Here is a 9908-nt window from a genome sequence, read left to right on the forward strand (position 1 = left end):
CTTTCATGTAATAAAAAGTGCATAATAAAATAACATTTACATCACATTTCTTTTAATTTGAAATAGCTCAAAAAGAACAGTTTGAAAGAGCAAACATTATAGCCATAAAAATGACATCACTGTTATAATCATTGGCCTATATATCACATGACTATCAAAATGGCAGACGAGATGATTGTCGATTAATAAACTGAATGCAGTTTATTAGTGAAATAAGAATATTTTCTCAACAATTTCTATTCTGATTATTAATGATTAAAATCTGTTTGGTTGGAGGGACATTATTTTCTAGTTGTTTTCGACTCTCACCATGGCTGACCGAATTAAAAATTACCGCAATTGACAGACAGATGCATGTGTTGCTACCGCAGCGCCCTCTGTCGATCGATCAATAATTGGTGAAGTGACGTTACAGGATCGACGAGAATAGATAGATGACCGACGAAAATAGTTAGAGCACTGTTTTCAATACACCGTAGACGAGAAATGTTTGACAATTGATTTGACGAAAATAGATGCTGAATTTATTATAGGCTCGTTTAATCGATGGGAAGGCAGTGAATCGACGAAACAACTGAATCGACGAGATGAATTTTTGCCCTTTTGGCCGCCCATATTATTCACCTCGGCCTATTTAAATATTAGCTGTATTGATTTTTGTATTATTTGGGGATTAAAAACACAAAACCACTGTTCCTGTGCTCACTTGTTCTTACAGTGGGTTCCGGATTACCTAACCCAGAACGAGGCTCGATTTTAGGACTAGGGTAAAACATTGGCTTGCGCTCATTACTCTCAATGTTAAATTGGCAAACTTTGATCGTTCATATCAAACAGACCAGAGGACAATTTCTTGTGACAACCACTTGGTCATATTCACTTGGGTTTTTAGCATCAGTCAATGGGCCCCAGGAGGATTTTCTAGAGCTGATGGTGATTTTATCAGCGATAATACCAACACTCATCCGACGGGCTGCAATTTCAGTTTACATCAGATACATGTTGTAATGCCCTGGCAACAAAATACTGGTTTCACCTCAATAAGCTTAACTTTATGGATAAAGAAGCCCTGGCCACCTTAGCCCTTGACACAGATAGATTTGAAAGTAAAGGTGGTGCCTGCTCCCTTGGCATAAAACAAATACTCCAACTTAGTGGTGAAGTCGAGTGTTGGGATAGACCATTAGCCAAACTGAATAATGTCTCAACAAAAAACACCCGGGTCTCTCTCGAGAAAGTGTATGACCTTCAATGGGGGGAGGCAATTAAGGAAAGTAGCAAACTGAGAACATATACAAAATTCAAGAAGGATTTTAAGACCGAAAATTATGTGCTGACCTTTGACAAAGCGCGGAGGGCTATGTTCTGTAAACTAAGGCTCTGTTCTCACAACTTTTAGATCGATCTATCACCGCGGGGAGTCTCACTAGATTACTGTCAGATAATCCGCCTTAAGTGTCCGTCCCCGCCTACTACAAGCTGTAAGGGGTAATTAACTTTCGTGTCCGTCCGGCTGACAGCTATTTAGCGTGAACCCCCAGGGAGTTAGGTCGATCCAATGTAGGTCGATCTAATCTATGAGAATGGGGTGTAAGAATCAGCGCTCACTCACTCCATATCGAGAAGGGGAGGTACAGTAAACCCCCAACCCCGCCCCATCTAAGATTATGTCAAATCTGTAATTCCGGAGAGGTTGAAGATGAAGTGCATTTTATTCTGAAATGTGAGGCCTATAAGGAATTACGGGCAACTTTCTTCGAAAATATGTTTCCTCTGTAATACGAATGCCGTCTCTCCCCCGGATACGTTTATACGCATCATGAGTACAAAAGAAATGGATGTGATTACGCCCCTCCTCATATTTGAACAGAAATGCATGGAGAAGAGAAACCAGATCATGATACCAGTGTGAGACCCGTTATGCACTGTCATCAGAGACTGGACGTGTAGATCAAACCTGGTAAATTGATTATGAAATGCGACATATGTATCCATTTGTACAGTCATTGATATCAACAATATGCTAATCTATATATATATTTATTTATCTGTTTATTTGTCTGTTCTATGTTATAGTTTCTAGTATTGTTATTGATTGTACCTTTATGTGAAGGTGTTTGTCAATAAAGAATCTGAACGAATCTGTAATAGGCATATTTTATTGGCTGTATTGAGTATATCCGTGAACAAATACACGTGACAACTGTTTGTTGGTATTCACTTATGTATTTAATAATAATAATAATAAAACACTTCTTTAAAACCGCGCTACACATGCGTCTCAGCGCTGTTTACATAAAAAATAAAAACTCCACAGATAAATTAAAGCCAGTATAGACTAAAAACAGAAAACTTAAAAATTTTAAAAACTAAAAAGATGCTATAAATTAAAGTATTCTTTAAATAAAAAGTTTTTAAATTCTTCTTAAAACAGTAATATGAGTCATCCAGAGACACATTAGATCTTGTGATAAAATTAGACCATAAAATCGGTGCACAAATCTTGAAACTTCTGTGTCCATATGTTTTAAGAGTCTTTTTGGTGTCTTTTCGCTTAAGTTGAAGTTGTCCACTAGATCGAAGTGATCTGATAGGAGTTAAAAGTTCTATGGTAGAATTTAAGTAAAATGGACAGTCGCCCTTTAAAATCTTAAAAGTCAAAAGTAATATTTTAAAAACTATTCGTTGAGACACGGGTAGCCAGTGGAGGTTTCGCAGTATTGGTGTGATGTGGTCGGACTTCTGAGCTTTACAGAGGAGACGAGCAGCAGAGTTCTGAATTGATTGTAGCTTAGCTTGATAGTTAGGTATTCCAAACAATAGGCTATTGCAATAATCCAGTCTAGAGGTTACAAATGCATGGATGAGTAATTCAGTTTGCTTGGTGTTAATAAGGCGAAAGATCTTGGATATCCGTTGGAGACTAAAATATGCTGTTTTACATACTTTGTTAATGTGTGATGTCATTTCACATTTGTTATTAAAAATAACACCCAAGTTCCTTACTTCTGTTGTTGGTTTTATAAAAGAATCCCCAACTCTAATACTATCAAGTGCAGTATTGTCTTTGGAAAACTTAGAGTTGAAATGGACTAATTCAGTTTTTTCATCATTAAAAACTAAGTAGTTGGACTTGAGCCAAGATCTAAGTTCATTCACACAAGCCTCAATAGTTGCTTTTTCATCACAAGGATTTTCACATATAACATAACAGATATTTAGCTCAGGGAAATGGCCATCAAAGGGATTTTCTACTGTCAGTGGCGAATTTATCAACGATGGTGGTGTACTATTTTTAGAGCAATTTTTCCTACTGGAGTACTATGACCAATACGTACCAGTTCATTAGTATACAGTCAGAATTATTGTATAATAAAATCATTATCTAAACAAAGAAAACCATTATATTCATATTGCTTTTAGAGGTCTCAATTTAAAAGATTTGATAAGCTAGGAAAGGGGGTTGGGTAGCATTGCTCACCTGTCGTGTTCAAAGCAGGTGTCTCAAGTAATGCAATTAATGTGCTTTCAAAAAGAATTTTAATTTGTCACTGCTGTGTTTTTCATTAAAATTTCTTTTTCTACTGTTGTCTGGATTATGTTTGAAGAGACTATGAAATACTTTTTCAGTTTTTATAATATCTGCAAAAACATTAAAAAAAAATTAATTAGAGGCCTGCCAAAATTATTTTTCATAAATAAATTTATTCATCCATAATTATCCAATTAATCAAAAAGTTTTAACCAAGGTCACTCAGCTATAACGCTACCGGAAAGGGGGGGGGGGGGGGGGGATAATCACCGGTAGCTTACAAGTTTTTATCCTTAGTTTTCATAATTGGAAATAATTTGAAAAACAGCAATAATGCTCTTTAAATATTCTATTTTTCTTTATTTTTGAATGGAAGCCTCACTTAAATCTTTAGAAGTTGTCAAAATCTACAAATCATTTATGACTCTGATGCTAAATAAAGTTCATAGTGTCTTTTTTCAGAAAATAATATAAATTTATAAGGTAGTGATTTCATTTTCATTTTAAGAACATAAAACTCAATATCACAATACAAAGTATGATCTATAAAAATCCGAATTGAATGCATATTTAACCATCATAAATCACTTTGAATTCTTAAACAAAATGCAAAATGAAAGATACAATAAAACTTGTTGACTTTAAATTTACATTTTATTTAGTAGGTCAGGAAAAATAATTCTCAAAGCACGACTTTGGACAGTCTCTAAGACCCCATTCCCAGATATTAGATCGATCCAACTAGATTGACCTAGCTCCCTGGGGGTTCACGCTAAATAGCTGTCAGCCGAGCGGGCTCAAAAGTTAATTTCCCCCTTACAGCTCGAAGTAGGCAGGACGGACATTTAAGAAGGATTATCTGACAGTAATCTAGTGAGACTCCCCACGGGGATAGATCTAAAATCTATGGGAATGCGCCCTAAGAGTTTGCATTGCTCTATAGTTAGTCCTGGATGCCACACAGGGCAGGCATATTCTAGAATTGAGCGCACAATACTTTGGTAAACTTGAATTAAGTCAGCAGGGCTGAGTTTTGCTCGCTTCAGTTGACGGAGAAAATAGACCCCATTCCCATAAATTTTAGATCGATCTATCCCTGTGGGGAGTCTCACTAGATTACTGTCAGCTTAGCCTGCTAAAGCGTCTGTCCCGCCTTCTTAATGCTGTAAAGGGGTAATTAACTGTGGTGCGCACTCGGCTGATTGCAATTTAGCGTGAACCCCCCCGTCGCTGTCGCCGTCGTCGCCGTGCACTTTTACCGATAACACGATAAGTGGAAAACTGTTTTTTCTTTTGGCTTGAATTTTACAGAACTGATGAATATTCATAATACGCAGGTCAAGTTCGAAAATCGGCGTGATTGGGTCATTTTTAGTGAATTTAGGCTATTTTTTCTCTTTTTTTTTCAGCATATATGCAGCACCGATAACACCATAAATGGAAAACCATTTTAAAAAATTTTGAAAAACCGTTTCACCTTTTGGCTTGAAACTTACAGAACTGATGAATATTCATAATACGCAGGTAAAGTTCGAAAATCAGCATGATCGGGCCATTTTTAGGGAAGTTATGCTGTTTTTTTCACTTCTTTCAACATATATGCAACGCTAATAACGCAATATAAGAAAAACAGATAGGCCAATTGTCATTATACTCACAGGAGTAGTCAAAGTAACTAAAATGCAGGTTGAGTTTGAAAATCAGCATAATCGGGCCATTATTTTAGAAGTTATGCTGTTTTTTCACATTTCCTCAGATTCAATTGTTAGGCATGTTAACAGTCTCATTATTGAACTAATAAGATACATAAAAGTGTTTGTTTGACATTTCCTGCATCTTTATAACATTGTTAGTTGATTATGTAAAAATGATGGTAAACTTGTTATTGTGTATTATGTTATAAAGTGTCAAAAATGGAAATAAACAAATATCATTGCAGTTTGTCAGATTCAATCATCTACTATATTCATTATCTCAGAATGGAGAAAATTGGACATTTAACACTGTTCTATTGATATTTTTCCCATCTCATCAATTTTCTTTGTTGATCATATACAAATGGTAGAAAACTGTTTATTTTGTTTTATGTTAAAAAAGTGTTTTAAAAATGGAAGTAAACCCATTGCAGAACAGTGCTGTCTTGTTTAAGCATATATGCAGCACCGATAACACGATAAGTGGAAAACCATTTTACCTTTTCCCTTGAAACTTACAAAACTGATGAATATTCATGATACGCAGGTCAAGTTCGAAAATCAGCATGATCGGGTCATTTTTAGGGAAGTTATGCTGTTTTTCACTTTTTATGTACAGACACAGATGTGTCTGTACATATAGCCGTCATCTGCGTCTGTCGTCGCCGTCGTCGCCGTTGCCGTGCACTTTTACCGATAACACGATAAATGGAAAACTGTTTTTATGTACAGATACAGATGTGTCTGTACATATAGCCGTCATCTGCGTCTGTCGTCGCCGTCGTCGCCGTCGCCGTGCACTTTTACCGATAACATGATAAGTGGAAAACTGTTTTTTATTTCAGCTTGAAACTTACAGAATTGATGAATAGTCATAATATGCAGGTCGAGTTCGAAAATCGGCATGATCGGGTGACTTGTAGGGAAGTTATGCTGTTTTTTCACTTTTTTTCAGCATATATTCAGCACTGATAACACGATAAGTGGAAAACCATTTAACCCTTTGGCTTGAAACTTACAGAACTGATGAATATTCATAATACACAGGTCAAGTTCGAAAATCAGCGTGATTGGGTCATTTTTAGTGAATTTAGGCTATTTTTTTCTTTTTTCAGCATATATACAGCACTGATAACATTATAAATGGAAAACCATTTTACCTTTTGGCTTGAAACTTACAGAACTGATGAATACTCATTATACGCAGGTCAAGTTCGAAAATCAGCATGATTGGGTCATTTTTAGTGAATTTAGGCTATTTTTTCCCTTTTTTCAGCATTTTTGCAACACCGATAACACAATAATTGAAAAGCTGATTTACCCTTTGGCTTGAAACTTACAGAACTGATAAATATTCATAATGCACAGCTCGAGTTTGAAAATCAGCATGATCAGGCCACTTTTATGGAAGTTTAGCTATTTTTTTCACTTTTTCCAACATATGATAACACTGATAACACAATATAAGAAAAACAGATAGGCCAATTGTCATAATACTTACAGGAGTAGTCAATCTTACCAAAAAGCAGGTTGAGTTAGAAATTAAGCATAATCGGACCATTATTTTAGAAGTTATGCTGTTTTTTCACATTTCCCCAGATTCAATTCGTAAGCATGTTAACAGTCTCTTTATTTAACTAATAAGATACGTAAAAGTGTTTATTTGATATTTCCTGCATCTTTACAACATTGTTAGTTGATTATGTAAAAGTGATGGTAAACTTGATATTGTGTACTGTGTAATAAAGTGTCAAAAATGGAAATAAACTCATATCATTGCAGTTTGTCAGATTCAATCATCCACTATGTTCAGAATCTCAGAATGGAGGAAATCTGACATTTAACACTGTTCTTTTGATACTTTTCCCATCTATTCAATTTCCTTAGTTGGTCATATAAAAATGGCAGTAAAATGTTTATTTTGTTTTATGTTAAAAAAAGTGTTAAAAATAGAAATAAACCCATTTCAGAACAGTGCTGTCTTGTTTACATTTTGGCATTTTCAAGATGTGACTTTGAAGTTCCATGGGCCTGAAGACCTTTGCTAATCACATTTTCTGAATATCTGTGATACATATATTTTATAATTAAAAATTGATGGTCATTAAGCTGTTAAAAATTATGTAATATTGCATCAAAATTTGAAGAAACCCCTATTTTGGGCACTGCTCCCTTGATGACCATTTAAGGAAAATCATGTCACTTACTGTTCTCAAACTTACAGGAAAGAAACATGGGACTAAAATACAGCTTCAGTAGGCAATGCAGTCTGTTTGGTATATATATATTTTTTGGCAGTTAAACAGTTTTTTGTGAAAATTTAATTTTTCACATGTTGGCATTTTCAAGGTGTGACTTTGAAGTTCCATGATCCTGAAGACCTTTGGTTGTCACATTTTCTGAATGTCCATATTACTAATATTCTATTATTAAAATATTGGTCATTTTGCGCTAAAGCATTATGTAATGTTGCATCAAAATAGAAGAAAACACAATTTTTGGTGCTGCTGCCATGATGACCATTATGTGAAAACTGTGTTACTTATGACTGTCAAACCTTTAAAAAAGAAACACTGGACTAAAATGCAGCCTGAGTTGGAAAAGCAGTCTAATTGGCTTCTTTTTCTGGAAGTTATACATTTGAGTGAAATATTCATTATCTTTTTGGCATATTCATAGTGGGACTCGGAGCTCCTATGGACATGAAGGCGAATGGTAATCAAATTTTCTACATGTCCATGCTATTTATAGTCAATAATAAAAAATTGGTGATAATTATTATACAATTTATTATGTAATGTTACATCAAAATTGACAACAATCTTTTTGCACTGCTACTGCAAACATTATGAAAAAAAAACTATGTTACTTATTATAAATTTTAACTTCCAAGTATGATTTTAAGGATTGGCATGCAGTTCAAATTAGAAAGCTAGGTCAATTGGGTTATCGTTTATTATTGAATAATTTATGCAATTTTGTGTGAAATTTTCATTTTTCTCATTCTGGCACTTTCTAAGTATAAACTTGAAATCTGATGGGCCTGAAGCCTTATGCTCCTACTTTAGTTGGTGTTATCTGTTGTGCATAATTAAAATTTGATGTTGACTGTGCAGTTAAACATAATGTATTAATGCATCAGAATTGGTAGTCTCCTATTTTGTTTTGTGCTTTTCTTAAGATGTGACTTATGGGCCTAAAAAGGCCTTTGAGAGGGTCAGTCTGTAAATTTCCCTTGGGTATCACTTAGCTAAGCTCTGAGTTATAAAGTGATTTGCCTAATTGATTATTAATAGGCCATTAAATGAGATTACATAAAGCACACTTGTTGATATCTCCCTGTAAAGTCCCAAAGGTTAAGCTCTCTGCTAGATTAATAATAAGGAAGCAGTGATAATTATGGAGGTAAATTATTCAGGTAATTTTATATATATATATATATATATATATATATATATATATATATCCAACACGAAGATGTAAAGTTTGAATAGCAGCATCATTGGAATTATATTTACCTCAGGCTCTGCCAAGGGGGTTATATTTTCACCCCTGTTTGTCTGTCATCAACATAACTCAAAAAGTTATAGACCGATTTCGCTGAAATTTTCAGGAACTGTCAGAAAAGGGCCAATGATTAGTTTTTGGTGGTGGTCTGGCTCAATTATCAATCAATAATAATCAACAATTGCTGCCTTGGCAGAGGTCTGCACTCTCGGAGTGCTTTTCTAGTTTTGTTATGTTTTCCTTTATAATTTTTTCTCAAACACTTGCATTTGTGACTTTTAACTCAAATCCGCTCGAGGCTCTGCAAAATTTTCTGTATTTCCACAGAAGCAGTTGTATATTTTTTATGTCTTTAAACATTATGTAATATTATTTTATGCACTGTCATCATTTTTCAAATATTGAGACTTTCATCGTGCAACTTTGGTCTCTCATGGACCTGAAACTGTAATCTTATTGAAGGGGTGGATTGAGACCATCTTCTGGGTCTTCCGGAAGACAGTCAAGTTATTAAGTTTATATTGACTGGCATCTATTTTTTTCTGTTGGAAGACCATCAAAGTGGAGGATGGATCAACATAGATACTTTAGAATACTGTCAGAAAATATCTCAGGGTCCGCTCCTGTTATTGACCATGTTACCTGTTGTGCATGATTAAAATTCAGTGTTGACTGGCAGTGCTATTATAAGCATTATTTATTATTGCATCAAAATTGACAAAATGACCTTTTTTGGATCTTTATTTTCTGTTTATTGTCTGTACATTTGACAGCTTTGCTGCCTTGTTTCTTTTGGTATCAAACTTACAGAACTGATGAATATTCATAATACGCAGGTCAAGTTCGAAAATCAGCATGATCTGGTCACTTTTAGGGAATTTATGCTGTTTTTTCACTTTTTTCAGCATATATGCAGCACCGATAACACGATAAGTGAAAAACCATTTTACCTTTTGACTTGAAACTTACAAAACTGATGAATATTCATAATATGCAGGTCAAGTTCGAAAATCAGCATGATCGGGTTACTTTTAGGGAATTTATGCTGTTTTTTCACGTTTTTCAGCATATATGCAGCACCGATAACACGATAAGTGAAAAACCATTTTACCTTTTGGCTTGAAAGTTACAGAACTGATGAATATTCATAATACGCAGGTCAAGTTCGAAAATCA

This window comes from Lingula anatina, unplaced genomic scaffold (assembly GCF_051362555.1).
Source record: "Lingula anatina isolate TDL-2025a unplaced genomic scaffold, LinAna3.0 unanchor82, whole genome shotgun sequence".
NCBI lineage: Eukaryota > Metazoa > Brachiopoda > Lingulata > Lingulida > Lingulidae > Lingula > Lingula anatina.